This window comes from Ursus americanus, chromosome 26 (genome assembly GCF_024610735.1).
Source record: "Ursus americanus isolate L20-20 chromosome 26, mUrsAme1.1.p, whole genome shotgun sequence".
Lineage (NCBI taxonomy): Eukaryota > Metazoa > Chordata > Mammalia > Carnivora > Ursidae > Ursus > Ursus americanus.
In genome coordinates, this window is record NC_142152.1 from 37038013 (window position 1) to 37052995 (window position 14983).

At 53.7% G+C, this 14983-nt stretch overlaps 1 long non-coding RNA gene across 1 annotated transcript; it reads left to right on the forward strand.

Moving 5' to 3' along the window:
* Positions 1–6487: 6487 nt before the first annotated feature.
* Positions 6488–14612, forward strand: LOC123803954 (uncharacterized). Its single transcript, XR_006783007.2, has 3 exons — positions 6488–6732; positions 7104–7296; positions 13961–14612. It is a non-coding gene; the product is annotated as an uncharacterized LOC123803954 (long non-coding RNA).
* The last annotated feature ends 371 nt before the right edge of the window (positions 14613–14983 follow it).

Genomic DNA, 14983 nt, shown 5'->3' on the forward strand with positions numbered 1-14983 from the left:
GAGCATGAGCAAGGGGAGGGGCAGAGGGAGAGGGAGAAGCAGACTCCCAGCTGAGCAGGGAGCCCGATGCGGGACTTGATCACAGGACTCCAGGATCATGAGCTGAGCCAAAGGCAGATGCTGAACCGACTGAGCCCCCCTGCCCCAGGTGCCCCTGTAATGGCTTTTTTCTTAGCTTCCCTCAAGGACCCCCTGTGTCTGGCATATGTAATGCTCAAAAAAATCTGTACAGGGGCACCTGGGTGGCTCAGTCACTTAGGCATCAGCCTTCGGCTCAGGTCATGATCTTGGGGTCCTGGGATCGATCCCCACATCCGGCTCCGTGCTCAGCGGGGTGTCTGCTTCTCCTGCCTCTGCCGCTCCCCCTACTTGTGCTCTCTCTCTCTCAAATAAAGAAATAAAATCTTAAAAAAAAAAAAAACTTTAAAGTGTGTAAAACATGAGCGAAGAACTCTTTCTCCCTTCCTTCTGGACTGGTCACAACAGGTGATAGGTTATGGGTTTACCAGGCTGGCCCTGGGCCGCGGTAAGATCTCACTTCCTGGGATCCCACCCCAACGCTTCCCGGTGTGCGACACTTCAGGCCCACACATAACCTCCCTCTCCCGCTCGAGTGAACAGCAGAGTAGCCAGTCCCACCTACGTCAGGCTTGTTAAGAGGCTCAGATGTGAGGGTCGCCATCAAGAGCCTGGCCCACAATGAGCTCTCAGGATAAGGTGACCCCCACAAGTGCCCTTGGACCACGTGGAGACTTCGTATTGTGGTATGTTCTCCACCAGCATTTTAAGACCTCAGGGAGTAGAGATAAGTCCCTATTTATCAACAGACCCCTGGGAATGGTTGGTTGTTCCGGGAGCATGGCGACTCGTCTTTGACGGTAAATGACAGGATTTTATACTTGGGACAGTCTGCTCAGTGGAGTGCCATGTACCCCGCGGCTCCTGGGGATGGGAGGGCCTCAGACAAAGAATTCCCTGCAAATTACCTTCCTAAGATGACAGTTTCACTGACTGCCACAGAAGTTTGTTTTTTTTTTAACCTCTTTTCCTCCAACATTTTATTATGAAAATGTTCCAATATATAAAAAAGTTGAGAGTGAACCCTCATTCAGCCACCACATACGTTCTACAACTGTTAAAATTTTGCTAGACCTGCCTTACAACAAATCTATCCCTCTGTCTACCTATCCGCCCAATGAAGTTGGCACCTAAGTGAAGTTGCCAACATCCGGGCCCTTCCCCTAAATGCCTGCGCACGCGCAATGTTACCAGAGCTCAGTGCGTGTTGGTGGGGATTTTTAGGTGGAACATATGTGATGTCGCACTTGACTCTGAGACGCACCATTCCACATCGAGATGCGTAACATTCCGTTATTTTAGAAAGTTCCCTGGCCCTTTCCGGGCAATCTCATCCCACCCCCAGCTCACCCTCACCCCCACTCCACAGGCAGTAAATATTGATTTTTTTTTTTCTCCCAGAGTCACAACCCACTTTTGCTACTTATATTTTGCTACAGAATTTTTTAAAAATATTACTTTTATTTCATACAGTGGGAAGTCTTAACTGATAGATTATGCTTTTATTGTGCCGAGTTATGCTTGAAAGAACACCGTCGAACCTTGAGTCAATTCTCATTTACCAGCAGCAAGGATGGTGACACTGGGTTGTCCTGTTCCTAATTAACAGTTTTCACAGGGATCCATTTTGCCAGAAAAAAAAAAAGACAGAGAGAGAGGGAGAGAGAGAGAGAAACGACCCCCAGCTCACAGGAACTTAGGCGATGAAGTGTAGAACGGATTTCCAGATGACCGGTGTCTGTCGCTAGTCCTGAGCAGGGAGGGGCTTTGGTGATCAGCAACCATAGATACACCAACCCCCCAGGGGGTCCATGCTGAGCCCCCAATTCTGCAAGGGGACCTCTTCCTGCCCCAGACCCAGACTGGCTGGGGCGAGGCTTCTGCTGGGGATCAGGTGCCCGGGGTCAGGGTCTGACAGGGGTGTCAGAATACTTGAGTCTGAAAGGGGAACTTGGCAGTGATTCAGTACTTGGACAAGGAAGCTGGAATCCCGAGAACCTAGCATCGTATTTCCCACCGTACCGGCTTTTTTTCACTTTTATTTTTTTAACTTTTCCCACGATTCCTTAGCAAAACCTCCTTAGAATGATTTTTGGGAGAGCAGAACACTTTCAGAGGAGAGAACAGAGGGTGGTCTCGGTCCCACCCGTCCAAGCCACTACAGTCTGGGTAGACTTTCGAAAAGCCTGGTTTGGCAGTCGGAACAAGGGAGCCCCAAAGGTGCCCGTGTCCTAATCCTGGACTGTGTGACTGTGTTACTGGGGGCTTTGCAGATGCGGTCAAGTTCAGGATCCTGAGACGGGGGGATGACCCTGGGTGATCTGGGTGGGCCCAGTGCAGTCACATGTGTCCTAGGAGAGGAAGGCAGGATCACAGAAAGGAGGTGTGATGTCCGCGGTGAAGAGTGGAGAGGTGGGCTCTGTAGATGGGGAAGGGGCCATGAGCCAAGGATGTCAGTGGCTTCCAGAAGCTGGGTAGGGCAAGGAAACGGCTTCTACCCTGGAGCCTCCGGAAGGACCCCCGCCTTGAGGTTGGTCCAGTGAGACTGATTTCAGACGTCTGACCTCCAGAACTCTAAGAGAAAATTCCGGTTGTTTTAGGCCATCAAGTCTGGTTATTTCGCTACAGCAACAACAGGAAATAGCTACAACTGGCTACCTGGATTTTTATGGCAGGCGCCACTTGGAATGAGCGGCCAGGGGCCTGGGGACAAACGTGTAGTGAACCCCTACCTTGTGCCAGGCATTTAGACCCCTAATATTACTCGTCACAAAAGGTCTGCAAATGTGGGTCTGATCTCTGCCGCAGATGACAAAGCAGACTCGGACGCGTCAAGTGACTTGTCCAAGGTCACTGCCTTGCGGGTAGCAGGGCTGGGACCTGAGTGGAGGGCCTCAGGCTGTATCACACGTCAGAGGCCTGGCCAGATAGTCCCATGCTCAGCATGGTGCCGGCTGGGTCTAAGCGGACAGCCCTGGGAAGACCTGCTCCTGCCGCTGAATTCGGTCCTCACTTCCCACTGAAACCCATAGCGGGTGAGGCTGGGGACGGATAAGGAACAGGAGCCCAATTCTGAGTAAGACAGCTCCTCGCCACAGTCTAGGGGCGGCTGTGGCTGAGTACGTAGAAAATTCGAACGTGCTCCCGAGCTTGCTTGGGTGCCGGGGGTGTGCCCAGCACAGGGGGTTTCCCGGGCTGAGGTCATTGAAGAGCTGGACCCTCCAGACAGTGCTCCCTGGTGGGTCATCTCTGCTGCCACCGAAGTCCCATTGAGGGGGGTCCTGGTGATGGAGGTGGGCCTGTCTGAGCGGCCAGGGTCCCCGCCGAGTGTTGGGTCCTGCTCAGCGGTGATTGCGTTGGCGGGATCTCTGCCTTGGCCCTGAGTGTGTGCTGGAGCCGAGGAGGACTGGCCCACCACCTGCCCTCCCTCCCTTGCTGCTGGAGCCCAGACCTCGCCCGGCGTCCTGCTGGGACTCTACTTGGGCTCCCACAGTGGCCGGCAGCCCTCAGGACCTCCAGGCACCTGCCCTTGGCTTTCCTTTCTCACGTGGCTGTAGATCCCGTGGTTCCGTGCAGCTGCTCTCAGGAAACAGATGTGCTCACCTGACACCTGCTTAGGGACGTGCCCTGGGGTGTCTTCTGCTCACTTGGCACGTTTGTGTTTACTTCCCACCCTGGGATTCCTCTCTGTTCCTGAGGAGAGTGCTTACAGATGCTTAGCTCAGTTGGGTTTTAAGACTAACTGAAAGGGACCCACAGAGAGGTGGGAACCCCTGGCTTGGAACACTCCAGCTTGAGTGTCCAAAAAAGCACTGGAGCTCTGGGCGGGGCGTGGACAGCATAGGATGGGCCCCCGGGACCCACGAGCACACGGGTCCGGCTGCAGTGTGTGCGTCTGCCCGTTTCCACTGGCTGACCTTGGGGCCCCAGTCTGGTGTTGGCCGCAATGACCAGTCTCTCTTCTTCTCCTGCCCCCCACAAGCCAGCGCGGCGTGGGCCTGAGTAATCTGCCACCTTCCTCCGGGAAGGGCAGGGGGAACCTTTGAGCGTGGCATGTGGGGGCGTGCAGGGAAGGCTCGGGGTGCTCAGCACCCTGCACGTTCGAAGACAGGACTGGCCTTTGACCGGCTCTTGGGAGAGAACCCCTGACCCCTGGGACTCCTGTCTGCTGGGAGTGTGTCTGTGCACTTGGGGCCCCAGGGGCTGGAGACTGAGGAGCTGAGGAGGAAGCACCTGCCCCACGGACCTCCAGTAAAATCCCTTTCACCCAGCTCGGGTGAGTTCGCATGGTTGGCAGCACGTGGGGCATGTCGCATCGTTGCTGGAAGAATCAGATGCTAGCCCTGTGGCTCCCGGGGAGGGCAGCTGGCAGCTCCTGCCTTGTTTTGCACGGACTCTGTCCTGTGTACCTTCTACCTTTGCTTTCAAAATGATCTGTCTCCCGTCATCAGCTTCCGTAAGTCCCGTGAGTCCTCTGAGCTGGTCTTGGGGACCCCTGACCATGGGGAGGATCTCCAGCTGGCTGGGCTGGGAAGGGAAGCCCCCATACTGTTCTCAAAGAGGGACCAGATCTCGTTAACTAGTTACAGATTACCTGCACCATTACCAGCCTGACCTCCGGACCTGTGGACCCATGACCCTTCCCATGGTGCCTTTAGCATAGCTGGGCCAAGACTGGGACGTTCAGGCAGAGACCTTCCTAAAGACTTGGGGCACAGGCATGCTCAGAGTAGACAGACTGCCTAACTGGTACAGTCTCTATGCCTGGCCTCAGTCACCATAGCCTTCCTTCCTGGGCCGGACCCCTGATCTCCCCCACCCCCAAACATTCACACTGGGTTTCTGTACCTTGCAAGGTCCAAGCCAAGAGAGAAACAGTTCTAAGCTCTCTCTTTCGTCTACCTGGAGCCAAACCCTGAGCTGGCATTTCCTATCTGGGTTCCACCCTCCTCCACGAGTGGTGTCCCTGGGAACGACCTCTGACCTCTGGCCTCTGTGTCCCACGCTAACACCATTACCTACCAGGCGCCCCAATTTTAACATCAATTTTAAGTTTACCAACGAGAGTGGGGCACCTGGGTGGCTCAGTTGGTTAAGTGGCTGCCTTTGGCTCAGGTCATGATCCCGGGGTCACCTCGATCGAGCCCCACGTCGGGCTCCCTGCTCAGCAGGGAGTCTGCTTCGCCCTCTCCCCCTGCCCCTCCCCCTGCTTATGCTCACTCTTTCTCTTTCTCTCTCTCTCTCATATAAATAAATAAAATCGTTTTTAAAATATAAATAAATTTACCAATGAGAGCACTGAGGCATAGAGAAGTCAAGTGGCCTAGGGCCAGACAGCTGAAAAAAAAGTGAAAGAACTGGCTGTTGAGGCCACGTAAGCATCGCTGCTACGCTGCTCATTTAGTTACATATAATGTATTATAAAACACATTTATTTAGGAATATTGCTTTCCCCCCACTGTTTAGGAAACACTATTAAAACACTCTGCCTGCATTTTCAGTATCGATGTCTCCGTTGTCACTAGAGCACATTTTGAGCTCTGCACCAGCTTTTCTGGAGCCGAGCTGCTCACACATCATGGGGCATACCACCCACCTCCGGGAGGGGTCCTGTTTAAACTCAGGGTCCAGCTCCAAATTTCTAGCAAGCTCCCGGGCCCGTGCTGCGGCTGCTGGCCTGGAGACCACGGAGCGAGAGGCGGGTCCCAGGGGCGCACTCCCTTGGCTTTCATTTGGGTCAGATGGAACAGTTTTGAGTCTATGCGTGACCACTTCCAGGGGAATCTGGTCTCAGCCTTGTAGGGCGCTTGAGCTTCTCCTGTCGTCCCGTAGGTGTTTGCCCCTGGTCTCCATGTGTAACCGCCTACTGTTTGCCTTTTAAAGTGATCCGTAAAAGATGTGGTTATAATGACGTTCAGTGTTCCAGCTGGGACTATTGATTGCATCCTGTTTAAATATTTTGGCCAAACTAGTTCCAATGAGGTCATTTGGGGGCTCTCCAGATGGAAGGTCGTTATTTCACCTAGAGAGGTTCAAAGAAGGCCCTGTAGGCGGCCACTTTGGAAAGAGTCCACGATAAGGAGTGTCTTCTTTTTCAAGAGAGAATGTTGAGAAAAAGCAACCTCACCATTTCAGGTCTTTTGTGGATGGAACTCAGCTGGGCGAAGCGGTCACTACGCCCAGGTCACGGTGGCTTCCTGCGGGCCCTCACACTTGTCACGTGTGCTCCCAGCCTGCATTTGCTGTTCCTTCTGCTTAAGAAACTCTTGCTCCCTGTGTGGCTGCTACCTTCTCGTGGTTCAGGTCTATTCAGAGAGGCCATCTCTACCCCTGTGGCTGGGGGCCAACCCTACTTCCCCCCAAGAAGCCCAGTCAACATCAGTGTCATTTTTGATCCTCTGTCTTTTTTTTTTTAAGATTTAAAAAATTTTTTAATTTATTTAACAGAGAGAGAGAGCACAAGACAAGTTGGGGGAGCAGGAGAGGAAGAAGCAGTCTCCAGCAGAGCAAGGAGCTGGATGCGGGGCTCGTTCCCAGGACCCCCGGATCATGACCTGAGCTGAACACAGAAGCATAACCAACTGAGCCACCCAGGCACCCCCATCCTCTGTTTCAATCATGACATCCGTCAATACCTAAACCGAGCTTATGTATGTATGTACATAGGCACGTGTGTACATGTATGTGTGTAAGTAGGGGTGTCTGTGTGTGTGTGTGTGTGTGTGTGTGTGTGAGAGAGAGAGAGAGAGAGAGAGAGAGATGCAATGGCTGTCCTTTACCAACATAACTTCCAAAAGGGCAGAAACCGGGTCCAAAAGAGCAGAAACCGGGTCTGTCTTACTGTATTAGGTGCTTGACATGTATTCATCACATAGTTAACAAACACTCGTTTTGGTTTTGTTTTAAATGCTAAATGAATAAAATCCTTGCATAAGCTCAAATTCAACTCCAAAGAGTAAAATATTGAGTTAGCTTTTTATGTGTCTTTGAGATGCTAGTTTCTCAATGTGTTTGTTCCGTCACAGAGCCTGTCATACGACGGACACCCAGCAGATGGCGCCATTTCCCTGGGACGGAGCCTCTCCACCGGGGGTGGCGGCCTGGCCTGGCTCCCGCCTGTCCCGTGACTCAGGCTTACCCACGCTGAGCCGGATTACAATCTTCCTGAAGAGTCCTCTGTGTGGACAGCAAACCAGGCAGATTTACGCCTGTCCCCAGGTACAGCCCCGCTTCCCCCACACGCCTCTCTTCCTCCCACGGAAGGGGTCTCGCATCCTTCCCTGGGCCTCCAGGGGTGCGAGGGGCTGTATGTTGGCCCCAGGCGGCCCAATCCTACAGAGAAGCCCGGTGTGTCTCGAGTCCATCCCTTCCCCTCCTGGACACGCCTCGTGCAACAGGCCAGAAACGGGTGGTGTGGTGTTCTCAGGCCCGCAGCCGTCCAGCGGGGAAGATGGCAGGGAGGGAATTCGGGGCCTGAGGACCAGGAGGGGGAACCTAGCCCCCGCTGAACTCGGACAAGCCTCCTCAGCTCTCTCTCAGCTTCCTCATCTGTCAACTGAAATAATCACAGCGCCTCCTGTCGCAGAGCAAATCCTGTGAACTTGTTTCTCCACGAGGGAGGCTGGCAGAGGGTGCAGGTCCAGGCGGCCAAAGCGGAGGTAGGGTCTGTCTGTGTTCGGGTGAGATGCCGAGTGGCTGCACTGCAGGGGGCCAGCCAGGGTGCTCTGCCCTTGGCCCGCAGACAGGTCATCAAGGAAGCATTCTGACCTGCCCCTGGGTCTCCAAAACCCTTGGGACTTCAACTTTGCCATATTCAGGACAGGCTATCGCTGCATCTGTCTGTCGGGGCATTAACAGCCCCTCCGTTACCCGTGTTCCACTTTGGCATTTCCCTTCTCAGGAGGGCTCTTTCCTCCCTCCCGGGGTGGCCACGAGGCTGGCGGACAGTTGTGATGGGGAGCGGGAGAATGGGAGGTGGCACACACATGTTACACGTTACCACGATCAGTCCTGTTGTCTGAACCCGCCTTCCGACAGTCGCTCAAACCAGACACTCTTTGCCTCCGTCCCGTGCAGACAGGCCGGTGCGTGTCTGCTCCGAATACCTCTCGAATCCGTTCTCGTCTCTCTACCCCCGTTACGGCGTCCTCATGATACCTACCCTGCCCTGCCTGCCCATTCTCCGGGCTTAGAAAGCCGCACGCCCGCGACTCACCCTGCGTGAGAGCACTCCATGGTTTCCGTTGCCCAGGAACCCCATCTGGGCCCCCCTGGCCCCGGTGCCCTCTGGCCATGCCTCCACTGACACTCCTCCTGTGGTTTGAGCAACGCTGTCCTCTCGGGAGCTGGATAAAATACTCATCCCACGGGCCTCACCCCTTCTTCTTCCTAGAGGAATCCACAGCCCCCTGGTCCCGGCTGGTGCCTTTTGGGACCCTTGTTTCCTCTCTGCCAGCCCTTGGGTTGTTACTGACCTCCACCACTGAATGTAAGCTCCCGGGGCATGGGCACACATCTCCCTTCTTCCCTGGAGCCCCTCCAGTACCCAGCACAGTGCCTAGAACATAGTAGGTGCTCAGTAAATACAGATTTTCGTGGGAGAATCCTCTGCACTATGCTTCCTTTGAGGAGGGCCACTCTTTCTCGAGTCGGGATCATGGACGTTTGTGAATGGAAGGGCAGTCTCAACACTTTCAAAAGGTGCTGGGTGGGAAGCCTGTTGAAAACGGTGATAAAACTAGTTTGGAGTGGTAGAAGAAAGAGCCTTATTTTTTATAAGACCCCAGAGTTGGGGGGGCACTATACCGTCTCTAGTAGCAGAAGCACAGGGCTGGGACTCAGACAGCCTGGCTTCTAGTCCCGGATCTGCCACTCTTAATGCTGTGCGACTTCAGGGGACTCACTTTTCCTCTCTGGGCCTCTGTTGCCCCAACTGTATGTATAAGCTCTTGGGCTGCGTGGGTTCCCTGGCCTTTGCCATGTCTGATGTGCCAAAGGTTTAGAACTCAGAAGTCATCGGGGGCTGATCAGTAATCACACTGCAGGCTATTCTCAGGCGAGACGATTAAACAGCCCCTGGTCCATTTTAGTCCCGAGCTCACTTTGTCAAGGCCTCCGGAGTCAAGCTCGCTGATCTCAGATGGCGTAACTCCAAGTCTTAGATCATGCGTGTGTGCTCTCTCGCGGTGCCACTTCCCTCAAAGACCGTTTCTGACGAGGCGTGCGAGGGCTGAATTGCATTCGAAATGCATCATGACCATGGTCTCGGGGGCTTGGCTGGGACAGACGGGTGTGCTTGCAAAGTGAGGAGATTCCTTCCAAGTTTGCTTTAGCCAATCTGGACTTGTATGCATTGGATTTGCTCCAAGGGGACCCCGCCCGTGTTGTCTTCCCAGAACCGTGGCTGCTAGCCGGCAGATCGCGGCATTCTAGACCCGAGGTTGGCAAACTTGTTTTGCAAAGGCCCAGTTAGTTAAATATTTTAGGCTTGGCAGGCCATAGCGTCCCTGTCACTGTTCTTCGACTTTGCCATTGTCGCCTGAGGAAGCCACACATAATATGTAAACAAATACGTGTGGTTCTGCTCCAGACTTTATTTATGAACGCTAAAATTAGAATTTTATATAATTTTCACATGCCCGGAAGTACTGTTTTTATTTTGTTTTCTTCTCTTTCAACTATTTAAAAAATGTAAAATCTGTGCTCCACTCACCAGCCACACAAGAAAGAAGCGGTGGGCTGGATTTGGCCCCTGGGCCAGAGTTTCAGACCCCTGTTCTGGACTGTGGCACAGGGGCTGACCAGCAGGGCGGGCCTGGGTCCAGGACGGGGTCTGGGTCTCCTGGAGGAGTTTCGAGGATGAAGCAGGGGACCTCACTTACGTTTCAGGGGAACAAGAAAGTCAGAACGCATGTGTCCTATGGCATCAGGGAGTGGCAAGTTCTAGAACCCCACAGCAGGGAGAGGAGCAGAGAGATGCCATGGGGGCTTCCCTGTGTCTGGGGGTCCTATATAATTCCCGCTAGGCCTGACCAGGGTTGACTGGCCCTGTGAGACCAGCAATACCTTCTGTTTTCAGGTTTCTGCTGGGGCATCCTTGGAAGGCCTGAGGGACACACAGGTGGCTCGTCCCCATGTGGCCTCAGTGAGGGGGCCTGGTGCCCACTGAGAAGGGACGTTTGTATGAATGTCCCGTTGTTGATATGAATCGCATGGGAGTGGCTCAGAACCTCCGGGAGTGAGTCTGAGTCCAGATGGGGAAGTGCACGCCTGAGCCCTGGCGCTCTCCGGTGTTGGCAGGGAGAGGAGAGCGGGGAGAAACCAGCAAAGGAGGGTAAAGGGCCAGTGAGCAGGAATCAACTGGCACTTCCTGAGGGGCAAAGGTGCCGAGGGGGGCAGGTGGGATGGGGGCTGAGACCCGGCCATTGGACTTAGCTACATGGGGGTCACTGGGGACCTGGACCAGAGCAGCGAGGATGGAGGGGTGGGGCGGAGGCGCCTCTCCATTGCTCTGCCGGCAAATCGAGCTCTCTGTTGCTTCCTCCAAGAAGTCTTCCTGGACTCATCCATGTAAAAATGCTGTCTTCCTGCTCTGGAAGGCTGGCCCTCCATGTAAGCAGCCCTGTGTGAGGCTTGCTATGGGTGTGGGGAGGGGGGTTGACATGACTAACTGTACAGCCTTCAGGAAGGGCCCCAGCCCAGGGAGGCACCGCTGCATGCCTGGGTTCAAATCCTGACACCCCCACTCACAAGCTGCGTGACCTCAGGCAGGTTACTTATGCCGTCAGAGATTTGTACCTTAGGGTACAAACGCGCTCAGAACCCCTGCTGTGAGGACTAAAGTCATGATATATAAAAACATCCAACACTGTGTGTCCTACAAGTGCCCTTTTCCCCCGTTCACACAGGAAGTGGGTGTTAGGCCCGGCATCGGTACTCAGAAAGCCAATGGACAAATACAAGAATAAAAAGAAAGTCACAGCAAATCGTCCCTTTTATTTGGTGACACCATTCTTAATCCGATGCCCATTTTATAAACTGAGGCCGAGAAAAAAGAGTGTCCTGTCAAAGGTCCCCAGGCTGGTGCCACCCAGCTCTGTGCCCACCGCATGCCCGTGGCCACGGGTCCGCTGCAGGCCTGGCTGTGCTGCCGTGTTCCCAGAGAGGAAACGGCTGGATCTGAGCCTGGCTGAGGGAAGTGCCCTGCACATCCATTCATTCATTCATGCATGTGCGCATTCATTCGTTCTTTTCCCAGCTTCACTGGGGTATAATTGACAAACATACTTGTATGTATTTAAAGTGTACCCTGGGGGCGCCTGGGGGCTCAGTCTGTTAAGCATCTGACTCTTGATTTCGGCTCAGGTCATGATTTCAGGGTCCTGGGGTCGAGCCCCGCATCGGGCTCTGTGCTCAGCAGGGGGTCTGCTTCTCCTTCTCCCCTTGCCCCTCCCCCTGCACTTGCTGTCTCTCTCAAATAAATAAATAATTAAGGTCTTAAAAAAAGTGTGCAATGTGCCGATTTGCTGTATGCCCACAGTGTGAAATGATGGCCACAATGAGGTTAATGAACGTATCCGTGACTCCACATACTTACCATGTTTTCATGTCTGGTGAGAATGCCTCAGATCTCCCCTTCCAGTGAATTTCAAGTACACGGTACAGTATTATTAACCACGGTCACCATGCTGTGCTCTCGATCCCCAGAATTCGTTCATCTGTAACTGAAATTATGTAATACCTCCGGGGCTCCGTTTGCGCGTCTGTAACATGGGGGTAATAATATCCATCTAAAGGGTTGTGGGGAGAATTGAAGGGGCTTGGGTACCACGTGCCGAGCACGGTGCTTTGCACGTAAGGGGTACCGAGTCAACTACACGCCTAAGACGTCACGTCTCGTCTCTGCCGTGTCTTCAGCTGATCTGAGTGGCTTCCATCTCCTTTCATGGGGACAGGGGTGATGGAGAGAAACGAAGGATTTGAAAGACATCGGGAGGTCAAACTGGAGATGCTGGATGAAAGACAAAGCAGGAGCCAAGTGTAAAGCCCAGATTTCCGCACCGCGGCCTGGGAACTGGCATGGGGGGGGCGGTTCGAGCCGTCTTTGTTGGCCAGGCCTTCCTTCACGTGATGACGGAGGCCCCCAGTAACCTACACGTGTACGAGCAATGCAGTGGTCTTCCCATGCGCGCGGGTGCGGTGGGGAGCTGCGGCAAGAGAGGTCAGCCCTGGCCTCTTTTTAAACTTGGCCTGAGACCTGCTGGTGGGTGGGCTGTGAGAGCCACGTGCTGTCGGAGGGCTCTCAGGGATTACCCAGCCGGCCACTCTAGACGTGTGAGCGGGGCTTGGAAGCCTGAGCAGCCTGACTCCGGGCTTCTAAGTGCCCCTGGTGCGTGGAACCGATTTTAATCAACGTAGGTGTTGTTCAGGTCTTCGATGCATCCGGCTGTTTGGATCGAATAGCTGACCCGACGCTCTGAGAGTCTCTAAGCCCCCGAGTCATAAACAGCAGGGAGAAGAGGCTTAGCATTTACTATTCATGGCTCAGGTTTGGGATAATAAAGTTTCTTGCTGAATGTATGCGGGTCTTCTTGGCCCTGGGCATTAAACAGCCCATGTGTATGTGAGTCCCTGTGTGTGTGTGTGTGTGTGTGTGTGTGTGTGTGTGACATTTTTCAACGGGGTTGGGGTAGGGTGTGTTATTAATACAGTAACTACATTTCCCAAACAGTGTGTGTCTCCTAATCAACCATTTTTGTTAGAGATCACAGTTCTACCCACAGTGAGACAGGCGTTCTCAGCCATCTGGGATAGTCACGCATCCCGCGCATAGCATTTCCCAGGGGACTGGGGTTTCTGTCACAGCTTTGGAGGCATCAGGGGGATGCAAAGGGTCTAGGGTCTGCTAGAAAAAACTCACATTTAAATGCCTTCTCTGCAGAAGGAGGCATGTGCATGGGCGTAGAGGCATGTAAATCTCTCCTCCTTGAAGATCCCTTGTCAGCCCTGACCTCAGCCTTCTGGTCCCCCCAGAAGGGGCTCACCAGCGCCTCGGCCTCCTGGTGCGGTGAGAGGAGGAAGGGAGGCAGAATGATCTGAAACGGGCCGAGGATCTCTCAGCTTCCATGTTTTCTTTTTCTCTCTTCCAAACTTTTCTTGGATATTTTTTCTAGCTTCCTCTTCCTAGTGAACTTCAGAATCATTTTCTCAACAGATTCTCTTTTTAACTTTCGCTCACCCACACACATTCGAGGCAGTGAATAATGGCCACAATCTCAGCCTGTCCTCAGCCCAGCAGAGCACGGGCTCCGTTCCTCTTCCACCTTCTGAGAGCGACCTCACGTCTGCTGGAGGCAGAGGCGGGGGTGGGGGGTGGGGAGCGCTTCCTGCCCACCCTGGGAGGGCTTGCTCATCTCCCCGCCAGCCTCGCCTCCATGCTGGACCCGCCCTGGGATTTCTGCTTCTCCTTTGGGAAGCAGCCTGACGAAATTCTGGTACTGATTCTGCCCTGATGGGGATGCCGATCCCAACCCCAATCCTGTTACTATATTATCAGCTGTAAACACAACAGCAACACAATTACTAGTTTTTGAGGATTCTTGGTCTGAAACTATGTCAGGCATCTTTTGCACTTCATCTCGCTTAAGTTAATCTACAATGAGCAGGGGGTGGACATGTTTTTGAGAAAGGGTGGTCTCTTTGCAACCGGCCGCCCCTGGTGTCATGGTGCAAAACAGCCACGAATTAAACAAACGGGCGTGGCTGTGTGCCAGGTGGACTCGGTTTACAGACCCATGGTGGGCTGGATTGGGCCAGGAGGGCAGGCTTGGAGCTTGGATGCTTGGACTCGCATGCGAGCTCTGGCCACTTTTTATCTCCATAGTCTCAGGTCAATTACTGGTCCTCGTCCAATCTCTGGAAGGCCTGAAGAGGACGAAAAGGCGGAGGACGGACAAATGCACTCTGTCTGCTTTGAGCGGAGACCTCCACCTTCTCCTGCCCTCAGACATTCGCGCTCCTTCTCCAGCGTTCAGGCTCAGACAGGGATGTACTCCATCGGCCCCTGGTCCTCAGGCCTTCAGCCTCCAACTGAATCACATCACCTGCTTTCTCGGGTCCCTAGCTTGCAGATGGCAGACCTGTCAGCCATAATCATCTGAACCAATTCCCATAATAAACTCCTTCCCTATCTATCTGTCCTACTGGTTCTGTTTCGGACAATCCTGACTGATTCAGGCCCCCAATGTCCGTCCTCCCCCTTTTCATAGCACGTGAGTTTTCAGCTGGAAAGGTGGCATTCCAGAATAGAGCACCATTTCGCAGCTCTCTTGCAGCTCTATGTGGCCACGTGGCTATATTCTGACCAATGCGATCTAAGCCAAAATGTCATGGTGAGTTTCTGGGAAGTCTTCCTTCAGAGACAGACCCTCTCTCTAATGTTTTAAAATCCCTTCCATCAGGGGACGCCTGGGTGGCTCAGTCAGTTAAGTGTCTGCCTTTGGCTCAGGTCATGATCCGGAGGTCCTGGGATCAAGCCCTGCATCGGGCTCCCTGCTCAGCGGGGTGTCTGCTTCTCCCTCTCCCTCTGCTGCTCCCCCTGCTTGTGTGCAATCGCTCTCTCTCTCTCTCTCTCAGATAAATAAATACAATCTTAAACAAAAAAATCCCTTCCTCTTTCTGCCTGCGTCGTGGTTCCAGCAGCATGGGCCCTGAGAGTGAGGCCACCGTCCAGAGACGACAGTGTGCTGAGCTGCAAGGACCTCCAGGAGCAGCGCCTCCACACAAGTCCCAGTCTGCTGACCGCTGTGCTGTGACATGAGAGAAACACGATTGTCATCCTTCACCTGGGTTTCTGTCACTCACAGCTGATCCTGAATTAACTAATGTACTCTTTGAGCCTCGGTAT